Below are 15,572 nucleotides of genomic sequence, written 5' to 3'. Positions count from 1 at the left end.
CTTTTAATACCCTCATCTTTCAATGACATCACTACAGACCTGAGATATGACTGCACTTCCCCAGCTGCCTGATAGAGAAGCAAAGGTTACCTTCTATCTCACAGCAGTGTTGTCATCAAAGAGCTGTATTTCATAGATGTGACAATGCATAAGATTCTCTCCAAGTGTGAGAGAAGGCCAAAGCAACCTTTACAATGGGAAACCAGTGAGGCGGCAAGATTCAAATAGCCTCCCTAAGAGATAACCCATTTGGCTGCCTCTGATATCACCCTACCCTTCAGCAAAGAGTGACTGTTTTGTGTTCTTTACCTTTGTTTTGTTCTTTGAGACGCAAAAATAAAACAAATAAAGAGGCCCATATACATTGAATGGATGGGCAGAATATAGGTGTCTACTAGACATTTACGAATAGCCTGTTTTCATAATGACTTGCATTTCACAGACACTTAGAAAAGTAATTTGATAGAATCTGAAAGAATCATTGTGACACTTTTAAAAATTAAAAAGAAACAGGTTGGAAAACACTCATAAACCTTCATGAAAACATTCTTTTGTGTGCCATGGTATTTTTATTAGTTTGGCATGAGATTAACTATTAATTGGAGTAAGTGGCTCAAGTCAAGTTTTTCAATTGCTGGGAAAAAGCCATTTTGTCTCTCAAGCAATGACAATAATTTCTTAATGAAAAGTGGAGTTCTGTATGAAATTGTTGTTTAACTACAAGCAAGGTATCTAAGTGGCTCAGAATAAACAGGCTGAAAGTGTTGCAGCAGGTAGAAAATACTGGTTTTCATTTTCTTGGTCCATTTGAGCAAATATTTACTGCCTGGGAAGAGAACAGCTCTGCTCTTCCGCACTCTCAAAACCCCTTTGCAAGTTAAACACAAAACAAAAACCCTCAAAACAACCCAAAGCCCTTTTCTCCTATATCACCATGACAAATGAGCTCTTATATAACATAAATATATAAGGAGGCAGAAGTTTTTCCTGAATGTGATAGTTTGACAAAGTAGAAGTGAAAAAACAGCCATTTAAAAGTAGGTCTCTCTGAAGTATGGGAGAGGTGAGGAAAAAGGAAAGACTTGTCTTCCACCTCACAAGGCAATTTGTTGACACTGGTGCTATGGACTTATTATCTATGTAAGATGGCTTTCTCTTCTTCCAGCCTGCATTTCGCTGACTCTTGTTTATGTTGTTTGTTCCATAAAGCCATCCTTATCCTGGAGCCCATCCACATTCCATGTAAAAGTCCTACCTGGAAGACCTGCTACCCTACCTCTGCTCCAGAAAGAAGGGGAAAGAAAATCAAACATTTTTCTGGCATTTGTCTAGCTTCAACCTCTTAATTTTCCAATTTTTTCCAATTTTCCCAGTTTCGATCGCTCCTTTCTCCCACCTTATTTCATCTGAGGAGGAAGTACAGTACAATGAAAAGAATATGGGTTTTGGAGTTTGATCCCTTCTCTGCTGTTTTCTAGATGTGGGAGCTTGAAAAAAGTATGTAACTGGAAGCCTCAGCTTCAATAACTGAGGATAAGAATAGGTTATTTGGATGATCACTGAGATTATTTGGAAAGATTCCCTCACAATGCTTGATAGTAGGAGAACCATGCATGTCATTGTCTGTCCCTTTCCTGGAATTCTCCAATTTGTGTTTTCTGTATCATTCCCTGATTAATGTTTATTTTCTGGAAGGTGGATCTATCGGGGCCAGGTGGTTGGAAGGGGAAAGAGAGCTCTTTGGAGATTTATTTGGGTTTGTGTTTACTTCCAAGATAAATATCTGAGTGGCAGTTGGCATTATGGAAGAGGGCACTCACATTATTCCACTTTAGATTTATATTTTCAACTGGTTGAGAGTTAAGTAGAGTCAGTCTCTCTTTAGCAAATAGTCACTTCCAGAAATGTAGTATTTGAGATGGCTTGCATCCCTTTTTTGAGATGGATTGCACCTAGACTTAGTTCATGCCCTCCGTTCTAGAAATACTCTCTTTTGCTCTTTGGACGCTATATTGCCAAATGAACTGTCCATCCTTCATTGGAAAAAATTAGTGCCACTGTTCATCATTCCAGGCTCCAGGGTGAGTCAGTGTTGCTGCTATTGCTCCATGTAGAGATCATGATCATTTTTTTCTTTTCTTCCTGGCTAAATGCCCAGACATTCAGAAGTGTAATATTCAACTATGGTTATCCTTTAGAATTATCTGGGTAGCTATTAAAACACTTCAAATCTTGGTTCCTCCATAGAATGGTGAACTCAGAAACTCTTGGGCTTGGACCTGGGCATAGGTATTTTTAACATTCCTTCAGGTACCACCAGCAAGCCTCCAGGATTGAGAACCACTGATCGAAAACAGAGACCCTCAGCCCTGTAAGGGTTATTATTTCATAATAACTGCAGGGTGAGGTCTTAAACTAAAGTCAATTTTAGCATGTAAGACATATTTTTCCTTTGTCTTAGTGCTCTGTTTCCATTATCCTGTGCACCTTAAATTATCTTTTGAATTACTCTAGTAAACCCAACGTGATATGTTGTTAACAAATAGTGATCTAGAAACAACTCAAGGAATACCAAATGCTTACAGAGGTGGAAGTTGGTCCTTGGGCTAGTGAGTGGAGGTTGAGTCAGGAGGTTTGGGCTGGGCTTCAGAAGCCAAATTCTAAAATAAATAAAAATCAAAACACCAAGAAGTGGCTCCATCTTGGGAAGTGTGCACTCAGGTGTGGGAGAGTGGCCTCGAGTCTTGAACTGGTCTCTTGTGTATACTTTAGTTTCCTTACAAACTAATTTCCATACAAAAACCTGAGGGACCTTTTAAAAATGCAAATCACTTTTCTGCTTAAAACATTCTGATAGCTTCTCACTATACACAGAATAAAATCCAAATTCTGCTCCATAGACCACAAAAGTCCCTGCTTATCTCTCCGTCCCCAACTTGTACCCTTCTCTGTGATTTTTACTTCACTCCAGTCACCCTGGGCATCTTCTGTGCTTTCGTAACACAAGCTCGCTCTCAGCTCAGAGCATTTGCTCTTGTTCTTCCTGTTTGGAGTGCTCATTACACAGACCACAGAGAGGCCTGTCATGAACCCCGGACCCAAAGCAACTCCCCTCCTGCCACCTGCCATCTCCTTGGTGGCTTTGCTTCATGGTGCTGTCACTGTCTTTAATCATCTTGTTCATCTTGTTCCCATCCTAAAAGGTGAGCTCTGCAATTATGAGTTTCCCTTGCCCAAAGCTATGCCTTTAGCATACACAGAGCACCACTATTGGCCCACATGTCTCTGCAGGAAAGTAAGCAAAAGTGTCCCACTTGACAGACACAGCCCTATAGAGTCCACTCCATAGACCCATAGCTCTATGAGTCTCTCTGAGTGATGTAGAAAAATGTGTTCCTTCTTCTAGGCTGATACAGGACCCTATTGAGGTATGCAGGCAGATGGTAGGTTGCATGTTAGTCTTTACTACTTCTGCACAATGGTAGGAGGTGGCCACAGTGCCCGAAATATGGTAGGTACTTAGTAACTATTTGTTTACTGAATGTGTTTATGGGAGAGGCTGTGGCAGTGTTCATAAGCAGAGCACATTCTCTTGGGCTGGATGTGGCAAAGGAGGCGTAGCCACAAGCCAGTGTTTGCTGGTCAATGGATAACAAACTAGTCTCCAGAAGGAAACTGCCCCCTCCACAGATGAGTAGTGTTTGCCAATTTCCGTGGTGCAAACAGTCCCACCATGACCCATTTGAAGCTCTTAACATGATGTCAACGGCTCACAAAATTCCTGAAAATGTAATATTTTCACAAGCTATTAATGTGGTGTCAATGGCTCATACTATCTCCCACATAACCAATCACCTCATACTCGAGTGTTGAACCCTGCAGATCTCAGATTTGGGGTCAGAGAAAATGACTAATCCCGTAGGTCCTTGCAGCAGAGGCACAGGTAGTTTGGAACTGCCTGTTGGCATCTTAGTACATGCGAGGACCAGGAAATGGCCTGTCTTGTAGGTAGATTGGGGAGCTCCGAGATGTTTTTGAAAATAGAGAGGAAGAAAACAAAATTAAGGCTGACACTAGTCACGTAATTCACTGAATCTTTTTTTCCTTCATTTACAAAATAAGCAATTTGCACTAAATATTCTCCATGTCAACCAAAGAGTCTAGTATTCTGTATGTTGTGTGGGGATTCATGTGAGGGGAGGGGAGAACTAGAAGGTCCGTGGTTTCTATGTGTGAATGAGTTAGTGCTATGCATGTAAGTAATATATCAACCTTTCTAGGCTAGTGAGTAACACACACTTTTTTTCTAGTTGAAATAAAATGATTTAGGTTAAATGTATCTTGAAACTAAAATGGAGGCTTAAGAACTTTTGCAAATTCCAAGGACACTATTAAGTTAATAAAAACCCAATTCTTGTCATATTTTTTCTATCAGAGCCTGTATACTGATTTTCCTCTTTACTTCTCCCCACGCCCCATTTGACATCCTACGTTGGATTCTGGATTTCAAGCAAAAGTTCAACACGTGTCCAGCAACTCAGAAAAAAAGGAAATCCAAACCATGAAGCTGGAGAAGCATAAACCACTGTCACCAGGGGCTCAGTAACAGCTTTAAGAGTTATAATTTCTGATGTTGAGCTATCACTTTGCCGGGCAAATACCAGTGTTGAAATATGTTATTACTACCCCTCTCCCCACTCCAATCACCAGCACAAACATCCAATTCCCCAGAAAAAGTCATGTGTGCATGGAAAGGATGGGAGCCCTTTGCTGCAGCCTTTCAACAGTGGACACCAAGCCCTAACAGAGTCTGTCATCCGCACACGAGCCACTGAATCATGTTTATCTATAACTTGCATATTAAAAAGCATCAGCCAATGTCAATGGTGCTGATATAAAAATATCTTAATAGTCAGTAACTGACTAATGAATACTACTGGAATAACAGTTTAATTTGAAGAATTCTGACAGCTGGTCGCTTTGATGAGCATAGTTTCCAAGGATCCCTAGTCCCATGCTGAGAACATCGCCAGCCGGCTGATTGATAGCAGCAGTGCAGAACTGTTTAATGTCACCACCTCTCAGCTAACGTAATAATAAACAGGAATGTTATGGTTTATTTTTCTGTATGAATTGTTCAGGCTCTATATGGTAAGTACCAACTCAATAGGGGATAATAGCTGCCATTCTCCTGGGAGTTGCAATTGAAGATGAGCCTTTTTCCTTTTTTCTTTTTTTTTTATCAGCAAGGTTTATCTATCAGAACGAATGTAGAAATTCTTGGTTCTCTGCTGGATTTATTTTATTCCTTTACATAGCTCTTGCTCATTCCATTCTGCTTAGCAAATGTAATTATTCTGGTAAGATGTAGCTCCCTATTATTTCTCAACTTCCCAAGATAGTTTAAAGCAGACAGCTAGGGCATGAAATATATGGTTCTACAACTATCTTAATTATACTGCGTGACTGTATGTTTGATATGGAATAGCAATGTCTGGGAAGTGAATTTAATCTCTACAGATTTAGGACGATTGCCAAAAAGATTCATTGATTTTTTTTTTTTTCCAGAAGCACAATCTTTTATTATATAAATGTCAGAAGCTTCAAATTATTAGGAAATGTGTCAAGAAGCTCAACGTATAATAACATTCTTTAGAGAGCTTGATTCTGAAGACAGTACAATGAAATGTTCAAAAAGAAAACATGTCTTATGTTCTTAGAGAATAAAGCTCTGGGATTCGTTTTAATTTGAACAGGATGAGGCCTCCACTGGGTACTTTGATGTGGAAGCCTGGGCTTGATATACAGCCTTTCTCTGGTCACCCAGAGCTTTATAAACTCAGACTGCGGAGCCTTCAGCAGTCCTGGGAAAGAAGATACTGACTCGGGATTTGGGGCTTCAGAGCTGAACTATGCAAAATCCCTGGTTTTTCCTGGTGAACAGGTCATGAAGAGGGGGTCATAAAAAAAGAAGACAATATTCTGACCTGTGACTCTTAGTTCAAATAGCTCAAATCAAGGGGCAATCCTTAACATTGAATAATGTATTACTTAGGGTGATTTTTATTGCAAGTAATAGAAAACCTACTCAAAGAGGCTTAAATAACAAAGAGAATATAATGGTTTACACATCTGAAAAGTTCAGAAGTTGGGTGGGCTTCATGCATGTGAAATTCGAAAGTCAGTAACATCATGAGGGTTTGAGCTTCCTTTACTATGCTCTTCATTGTGTTCAATTCATTCTCAGGCTGGCTCCTGTCCACACTCCCACTCCATCCTTGTCTAAAGACCTCCAGGTAAAGTCCTAAGGTTAATGTAAATTTCACTGCCCCGTTGTCAGAGGGTTCAAAGCCACTGATTGGTTTAGCCAGGAAAACATGGATGCCCAAATGGAAATCAGGGGCTGTTGGGAAGAGTGCAATGGATGCTGGTGAGGCAGCCAACAGATGAGTTTTCAGAGACGGGCACATTTTTTTTTTTCTGGAAAAAGAAAGTTTGCCTCAATGGCCAGAAAGTACAGATCCTATTGTAAACCTCTATATACCACTGTATTAATGTTTTCCAGCTTGGCTGAAAACCGTATAACCAGTCTTCACTGGTTAGACTGCATAAGCAATCTTCACAACATAGTTTAATTATTCAGCTTACCACTCAAAGCTTCATAGTATGAGTTCATCTGAACTTTCCAGATGAGACTTCTATCCTACATTCCAGCTGGGCTGTTCTTATTCTAACCCCATGCCATTGCTCTTACTCTCCCCCCATCCTTCATTAGTGTCCTTTTATCTGAGCAGTTGCATCTGACTTAGCCCTGAACATGCAATAACAGAAGACTCGGTATAGTAATTATGAGTGTAGGCACTTGAGTAAGACTGCATAGATTCAGATTCAGCTTAAATAGCAAGTCATTTAACCTTGCTCAGCCACAGTTTCCTTGTATTTAAAACGAAAATATAATGGTACCTGCCATGTTCCCGTGAAAATAAGAGCTAACCAGACCATCAGCTTTAATGCGTCTTTTGGAGCAAACATTAATATAAGACCCGGTCTTATTTTAGTATAATACAAGACCCGGTCTTATAATATAATGTAAGACCAGGTCTTATATTAATGTTTGCTCCAAAAGTCGCATTAGAGCTGATGGTCCAGCTAGCTCTTATTTTCACGGAAACACGGTAACTCAAGTGTTGTTGTGAGCATTAAATGAGGGAATATATGTAAAATTCCTAGAACAATGCCTGGCACTTGGCAAGCATTCCATAAATGTTAGCCATTATTATAGTACTCTAGGAAATCATTCTCTGACCATCTCACATCTCTCTTTCCTTCAAATAACTATACTGTTTTCCTGAATGCCTCACTGCACTCTTAGACACCTATTGTTTGTATGGTCAGATAACTTTATATATGATGGTTCAAAAATACCAACTAAGAAAACCCACTGGAATATAACCTCCCCAATCAGTTTTGTGTACAATAAACAAAAATTTATGTCTATAGAGCTAGTGAAAAGTTGATCAGTTTAGCTATATAATTCAGTTTTAAAAATTCCATTCTTTACTCAGATAGGAAATATTTACTGAGGGTTACATTGGTTTCCACCCTTTCAGCATATTCCCGGGTGATTTACTAGGTACAGGGAAGATGGAGGTGAATAAGACAATATCAGACCTAACTGAAAAAGTAAGCATTAAATATGCAAGTGTGAAAAGAACTGTAAAGGAAAAGTACAAATCCTATGTACTGAACAGACATGTGTTTACCAGTTTTGGACACACCACAGGCTTCCTCCCTTCCCCAGATATACAGATGAACTTTAGCACTATGGTATAGAGAGAGGGCTATATGTAGGGCTATATATCTACTATATGTAGATAACAGTAGATATCTGTATAATGCGATATACTTTCTATAGTACTTCTTTATTTCTCATTTGAAGTCCACCATTGTGTTATAAAGAAGTACAATCAAAGGTTCTCAATTGAAGGTTGAGAAGACGAAAGTTAAGAGGAGTTAAATGCTGTTTTCAGGATCAGATACCTAGAGACAGGTGGAGCTGATAGCAGCTTCTAAAACTTCTGACTCCATGTTTAGTAATCACTCCATTTTTTCCATGTTGTGCCCCTTCCCTTCCAAGTCTTCCAATATCAACTGCTACTTCCATATATTTGATGAGTAGGAAAAGGTGAGTATAATGAATATATTTGTGATAGCAAATGTAGCAATTAATACCTTTTGGAATTATCCAATTGAGTATAAAAAGGAGATTTATTGACTTGACATCTGGCTGTTGTAAATGATATTTATCTCCCAAGATCTCTTCTGTCCTTTACAGGCTAATCCCTCTTCATCCTTGGAGATTTAAGTGTGATTGAAGTTTAAGCTTCTCCAAGAAGCGTTCCTTGATCATTCTTCTAAGTCTCCTTTCCCCTTTGCCGAGCTCACACATCACATGGGTTTACGTCTCTGTCTTCCTTAAGGTGCATGAGTTTCTCAAAGCAGGGTCCATACCTCATCTATATTTGTATATTTAGTGTCTAGTATAGTACCAGAGCAGGGAGTGGGGAGGGAAAGAAAAAGGGAGAGAGAGAGAGAGAGAAAGAGAGAGGTGTATTGAGAAAATTATATAGTGCTTTTCAAATTACTTTAAAAGTTTAGCTTCCAAGTTAGATTCTTAGATTCCATAAGAAAAGTAAATTCAAAGAAACTCTTAAAAATCCTAGTGTACATAATGCAACTCTTTTAACTGCAGAAAATTAATAGTTGCCTTACCTATGGATTAAAGCCAGCAGTTGAGAAATAAGAATAGTTTAAAATCATATACATCTCTGGAAAAAGAAGAGAGCTAGGCCGGAAGTTGGGATACATGTGTCCCACGTGTAACTTCATGGCTCTGCATCTCATTCTTATCACTAGAAGAGTCTTACACCAGGTATTTCAAAGGTCCCTTCTAGTTTTTAAACGCTATGTTATGAAAACAAACTTTTATGAGGGTATGGAATAAACAAAAAATGTTAAAATATTATAGACCAAAAAAAATCAGATTACAATGAAACAATTGGACAAACTAAAGTCCCTGGTATACCAAATATTGCAAAAAAGAAAGGCTCTTTATTCCAGATGGTTAACTGAATAGATTTGTGCAAATACACATAAAAGTGGCATGCATAGATATAAACTTGGTATGAAATAAATCAGAACATTCATGCAGGTTTTTCTAATGTAAAAACTCCTATTTATAAATAACAAAAAAAGAGGAGTAGGACAGAAGAAAGATAAAGGAGCACATGTGACTCACACACTCAAGGTTCATGGTTTTAGTGAAAACGTCATAAAAGGAACTCTTTTTCTTCTTGGATGGATGTATTACAAGCTATTTGTAGAGACAATACTATTTCAGCTAATTTGTATAGAAGCTCTTACTCTTCCTACTGAAAAAGGCTTTTTTTTTTTTTACAGTGTGACTTTTAACAATCATAGAGATAGAGCGTATGTTGGTATTATCTATCCTTGGCCTCTCAACTGTCTTATTATTTTTAAAAAATCATATTACATAAATAATATATTAGTGGCTATTGTTCCTGCTTGATGAGACTTTTTTCTTGGTCCAAAGAACCCCCATCTTTCTGGCATAGAAAACTTGGGGGAAAGAGGATGAAAGGATAACAAACACAAAGTCAATATCCTTTTAAGACACACATATAGCGAAGGAAAGAAAATGGTGACAGATTAGTTCACCATCAAAATGCCTGGACCATAATGGACAGTAAAGGATGACATGATATTTTTTATTAGTAGTAGAAGGAGGAGGAGGAGGAGTAAATTTGCACTAAATTTCTTAGCTGTTAATTAGTGTGCAGCCGAATGTTACTAGGATCTATCTTGAGAAATTATGGCTAAGCAATTGCACATTGTTTACACTCCATCAATAACAAACCAGCACAAACCGAGGGCACAGATTCCAGTTGCTGCTAAAATAGCTCCAACCTTGACTCTGCAGGTCAGAATTACAGGAATGGAGCAGCCAAGGAGGTTTAAAGGTCAAAGACAACATTGCATAAAGCTCTGATGTTATATAAGGCAATGTGGGAAGTTCATTTATTCAGCAACAGATAAATCTAGGTCAAAGGAAACATTTAAAAGGATATGTTGAATTTGGCTCACAATGAACAGTGTCTGAGAGAGTTGTCATTCTTGTCACAAGCTGCAAAAATGTGACTATGCTATCAATCATCCCACAACTCACATATGGACTGTCCTTCGTTTTTTAGAAGCTATGAAAATTGCATATGGCAACAGCCTTCAAGAAACTAAATAGCAACTTAGTAATGAGGTATTTCAAGGAATCATGTTGAGGCAAACCAGGCTCCAGATAAGTCAGCATAAGTATTTTTACTTATTGCTGAAAAGCTACATGACCAGATTTCTTTTTTTTTTTTTTTTAGTAGAGAGAACCTGTAAGATTTCTGGGTGGTTGTTCCCTAAGTGAGAGTGAATAAAAAGTCTTTTCTCCCCCTACAAAAAAGCCAAAAACCAACCTTGACTAAAAAAACAAACAACAAATCTATTAGAAACTATCAGAAAATTTCTGGAACTAAGAATGTTTTCATTTCTTTTTGGTTTATTAAAAAAAATTAGCATCAGCTAATGGTGTGCACTTTAATAAAAAGCCTAAGAATATGTATGACACAGAAAAAAGATATTCTGGTGTCTTAGATTACTAAGGTTCACAATTTAGACATGCATGGTAAGAAACTAAATTCAATCACCCTCAGGCTAATGTTGATAATTGAACAATATTTTGTGATGTCTTCATATGTTTCAATATATGAAACAGCATGTCAGCAGGCTAAGATGTCTTGAGAAAAATTGCCTATAGATTTCTTATTTTAAAGACATTTTTTCCCCAAGACTAACTCTTCTCTTCCATGTTTTCAACATAGTTCAAACATACAGCAAAGTTGAAAGAATGTTACAGTGAACATCTGTATATCCATCACCTCGATTTTAGCATGAACATATTACTATACTTGCTTTATCATCTATCCATCTGTTTATCCATCCCTTTAGACATCAATCAATCCATCTTATTTCTGATGCATTTCAAAGTGGATTGAAGACATCAGTACACTTTTCCCTAAATACTTCATTATGCATATCATTAGCTAGAGTTCAATGTTTGTTTACATTTTAGTCTTTTGATGCAAAGTTGACATGCAACAAAAAAAACACAGGTGGGAAAAGAGCCAAGATAGGGGATAAGGTAAACACTATGCCTACTGCCTCCCAGGATCACACCAAAATTACAAATAAATTGTAGACTAATCAACCTCAAGAATCATCTTAAGACGAGCTGAAAAGAAGCCCTATAACTATGGACATAAAGACGAGGCCACATTGAGACTGGTAGGAGGGGCAGAGACATGAAATGGGCTGACCTTAAACTCACAGATAGTGGTTGAACACCAGGAGGGAAACCTTGGTGGCAATGATCCTCCCAAAGAGGGAGGGATCCCAGCCTCACACCAGGCTCCCCAACCCAGGCGTCCTGTGGTAGGAAGAGGAGTTCCCACAATATCTAGCCATGAAAATCAGAAAGGACTCTGTTTGTCGGTCCCGGTGAAACAGAAGGTGGTTGGAAACCCAGATACCCTCTTAAAGGGCTCACACACAAACTCACTTGCTTAAAAACACTCACCTGGTCTCTGGTAGAGGGGCAGCAACTTGAGAGGTGCAGGAAACATACAGAGAAAGACTGAGTTGTGCAGCTTTGGAGTGAGGGCTAGAGGGACAGCAGCCATTTTATCTGCCACTCATGTAGCCTACTGGAGGGCACCAACTTTTCTATGTTGAATTGTCTCCAAAAGGGCCAAATCTGAGACTATATTGATCTAGTAAAATCTGCGTGTGCACACAACCTTGGTGATGCCCTGGGTCCCTGCTCCCATAGCTAATACTGCATTGCCTGGGGCACTCTGGTTCCTAGTTGGCTGGCCCCATCCCACAAGCTGTGGAAGCCTTTTACAGCAGCAGATCTGGGGAACTTTTGGGGTTAGGCAGAGAGCCACAATCTATGCCACAACCTTTTTTGGGTAGTTCTTGGGGACCTGTGGGTCTGAGTTGCATGATAGCTAGCTGCAGTGTTCTCTGGGTATTTTTAAAAAATGGTCACAGGCCCGGCACTGGTGCAAAAACAGAAGCTGCATTGACTTGTAAAAACCACCACCCACATCCCATAGCTCCCTGGAACCTGCCCTGCCCACCTATAGCTGCATTGCCAGGGGCACTCTTGGCACCTGCGAAGCTAGCCATACCCCACCAACTATGGAAACCTTTTACAGCAGTGGATGGCTGGCAGCTGCCCAGGGGACTTGTGGAGGTAGGTAGTGAACCACAACTTGTGCCACAGACTCTCTTGGGCAACTCTTGGTGATCTGTAGGCTTCAGACTAGTGGTGGCTGGCTGTGGTATTCTCAGGGTATTTTGTAAAGTGGTCACAGGGCAGGCACTGGCACAAGAAATGAATCTGCAATAACCTTGTAAAAATCACTGGCTACACCTTGTGACACTCTGTGACCGTACCCCACCCAGCTAGTATTGCAATGCTGAAGGTTCTCTCAACACAGGGTCAATCAGCCCAGCAAGCACACCTAAGGAGGCTTTTTCAATGGCTGAGCATTACAGAGAGCTGGCAACTAGCAACGTGCCTAGGGGGCCCTGCACCTTTTGCTAAGCTGCCCCAGACTGAATACTGGTGGCAGACAGCCTTGGTTCACAGCAAGACCACATCTACATGCCTCTAGGTCCAACACAGGTAGCACACCAACCACATATAGCTTTCTAGTTCCTACTAGTAGCTGCAGGCTGGTCACAGACAAGGATGAAATTGCCCTGCACAGGAGCCCTTCCCAAAATATACCAGAAACAACACACCCAGAGGCTGGCCTCAGAGCACTACCTGGTTCACCCCACTAACAGCAATCCCAAAGGGTTGTCTCAACAGGCACAAGAGCCCATGGGGTTGGATCTCCCTCTAAGGGGTCACCCCACACAGAGCAGCTCATAAATTGTTAGCACAGCCAATTCTCACAGTCAGTCAGCTTGGGAATCAATCCCACACACTGATGGGCCAAAAGCAATCAAGGCTCAGCTACAATAGGAGAATACACACAATACACAGAAGGGACACTTCTGGAACAAACACACAAGGGATCAGGGAGAATGTGCCACTGGACCACACCAGATACCTACTACATAAGGCCACCCAGCAAAGACTGAGAGACATAGAAGACCTACTTAATACATAGAAGCAAACACAGAGAGGCAGTCAGAATGAGGAAACAAAGAAACATGCCCCAAATAGAAAAAAAACAGGAGAAACCTTCAGAAATAGAACTAAATGAAATGGAGGCAACCAACCTACCAGAGAGAGTTTAAAACACTGATTATAAGAATACTTAAGGAAGAATTTCAAAAAAGAGATAGCAAGCATAAAGAAAGACATAGAAACCACAAAAAGAACAAGTCAGAAATAAAGAACACAATAACTGAAATGAAGAATACACTAGAAGGAATCACTAGCAGATTAGATGAAGCAGGGGATCTTATCAGTGATTTAAAAGACAAGGTAGCAGAAAACATCCAATCAGAATAGCAGAAAGGAAAAAAAGAATAATAATAATATTATATATATGTAAATATATATAAATATATATCTATAACTATCTCTATATCTATATGTATATATCTATATCTATACCTGTATCTGTATCTATCTATCTATCTATCTATCTATCTATCTATCTATCTATCTATCTATCTATCTATATGAAGATAGCTTAAGGGACCTTTGGGATAACATCAAGTGTCAAGTGTAACAACATTAGAATCATAGGAGTACCACAAGGAGAAGAGAGGGCGCAAGGGATCAAGAACCTATTTGAAGAAATAATGACTGAAAACACCCTGAACCTGGCAAAGGTAATAGACATACAACTCAGGAAATGCAGAGTTCCAAAAAAGATGAACCCCAAAATGCCCACACAAGTTACATCATAATTAAAATGGCAAAGGTTAAGACAAAAAGAGAATCCTAAAAGCAGCATAAGAAAGACAACTAGTTACTTACAAGGGAGCTCCCATAAGATTGTCAGCAGATTTCTCAACAGAAACTTTGCAGGCCAGAAGGAAGTGGCAGAAAATATTCAAAGTGATGAAAAACAAGGACTTACAAACAAGACTACTCTACCCAGCAAGGCTATCATTGAAAATTGAAGGAGAGATAACGAGCTTGTTAGACAGGAAAAAGCAAAAGGAGTTCATTACCACCAAGTCACTATTACAAGAAATGTTAAAAGGACTTCTTTAAGAAAAAGGGGGAAAATCAAACAAACAAAGAAAATAAAAATATGAATAATAAAATGACAATAACTATATACCTATCAATAATCACTTTAAATGTAAATGGATTAAATGCTCCAATCAAAAGACACAGGGTAGTTGAATGGATAAGAAAACAAGACTCATGCATATGCTGTCTACAAGAGACCCATTTCAGAGTGAAAGGCACACACAGACAAAGTAAATGGGATGGAAAAAGATACTTCAGACAAACAGAAATGAGAAAAAAGCTGAGATAACAATACTCACATTGGATAAAATAAGCAATACTCAGATTTCAAAACAAAACTAAAATAAGAGACAAAGAAGGATAGATATTACATAATAATAAAGGGATCAATCCAATAAGAGGACATCACACTAGTAAACATTATGCATCCAACATAGGAGCACCTAAATAACTGACCAACATAAAACAAATGCTGACCAACATAAAGGTAGAGATCAACAGTAACACAATTACAGTAGAGGATTTTAACACCCCACTGACACCAATGGACAGATCTTCCAGACAGAAAATCAACACGGAAACAGAGGCCTTAAATGACACACTAGGTCAGATGGACTTAATTGATATTTTTAGAGCATTTCACCCCAATGCAGCAGAATATACATTCTTTTCAAGTACACACGGAACATTTTCCAAGACAGACCACATGTTAGGCCACAAAACAACTCTCAATAAATTTAAAAAGATTGAAATCATATCAAGCCTCTTTTGTGACCATAACTAGAAATCAATTAAAAGAAGAAAACTGAAAAACACACAAACACAAAAAAGCTAAACAACATACTCCCAAAAAGGGAATGGGTCAACAATGAGGTCAAAGAAGAAATTAAAAGATACCTTGAGATAAACAGAAATGAAAACACAATGACCCAAAATCTGTGGGACACAACGAATGTAGTCATGAGAGGGAAATTCAGAGCAATGCAGGCCAACCTCAAGAAACAAGAAAAATCTCAAATCAACAGTCTAACTTTACACCCAAGGGAACTGGAAAAATAACAGTAAAAAAAGCCCAAAGTGAATACAAGGAAGAAAATAAAGATCAAAGTGGAAATAAACAAAATAGAGGCAAAAAAAGAAAATACAAAAGATCTATGAAGCCGAGACCTAATTTATTGAAAAGATAAACAAAACTGACAAACCTTTAACCAGGCTTATCAAT

At 38.9% G+C, this 15,572-nt stretch overlaps 1 long non-coding RNA gene across 1 annotated transcript in view; it reads left to right on the top strand.

Moving 5' to 3' along the window:
- LOC141570392 (uncharacterized) overlaps positions 1 to 5,119 on the top strand; it is a 42,789-nt gene extending 37,670 nt beyond the window's left edge. The window contains exon 3 of the long non-coding RNA XR_012494393.1: positions 4,436 to 5,119. This is a non-coding gene — a long non-coding RNA (uncharacterized LOC141570392). The remainder of the gene's footprint in view (positions 1 to 4,435) is intronic.
- Positions 5,120 to 15,572: the final 10,453 nt, after the last annotated feature.

Source organism: Rhinolophus sinicus, linkage group LG03 (genome assembly GCF_036562045.2).
Source record: "Rhinolophus sinicus isolate RSC01 linkage group LG03, ASM3656204v1, whole genome shotgun sequence".
In the NCBI taxonomy this organism is placed as follows: Eukaryota; Metazoa; Chordata; class Mammalia; order Chiroptera; family Rhinolophidae; genus Rhinolophus; species Rhinolophus sinicus.
Note: the sequence above shows the minus strand (reverse complement) of the source record. Positions and strands in the feature narration are given on the sequence as shown.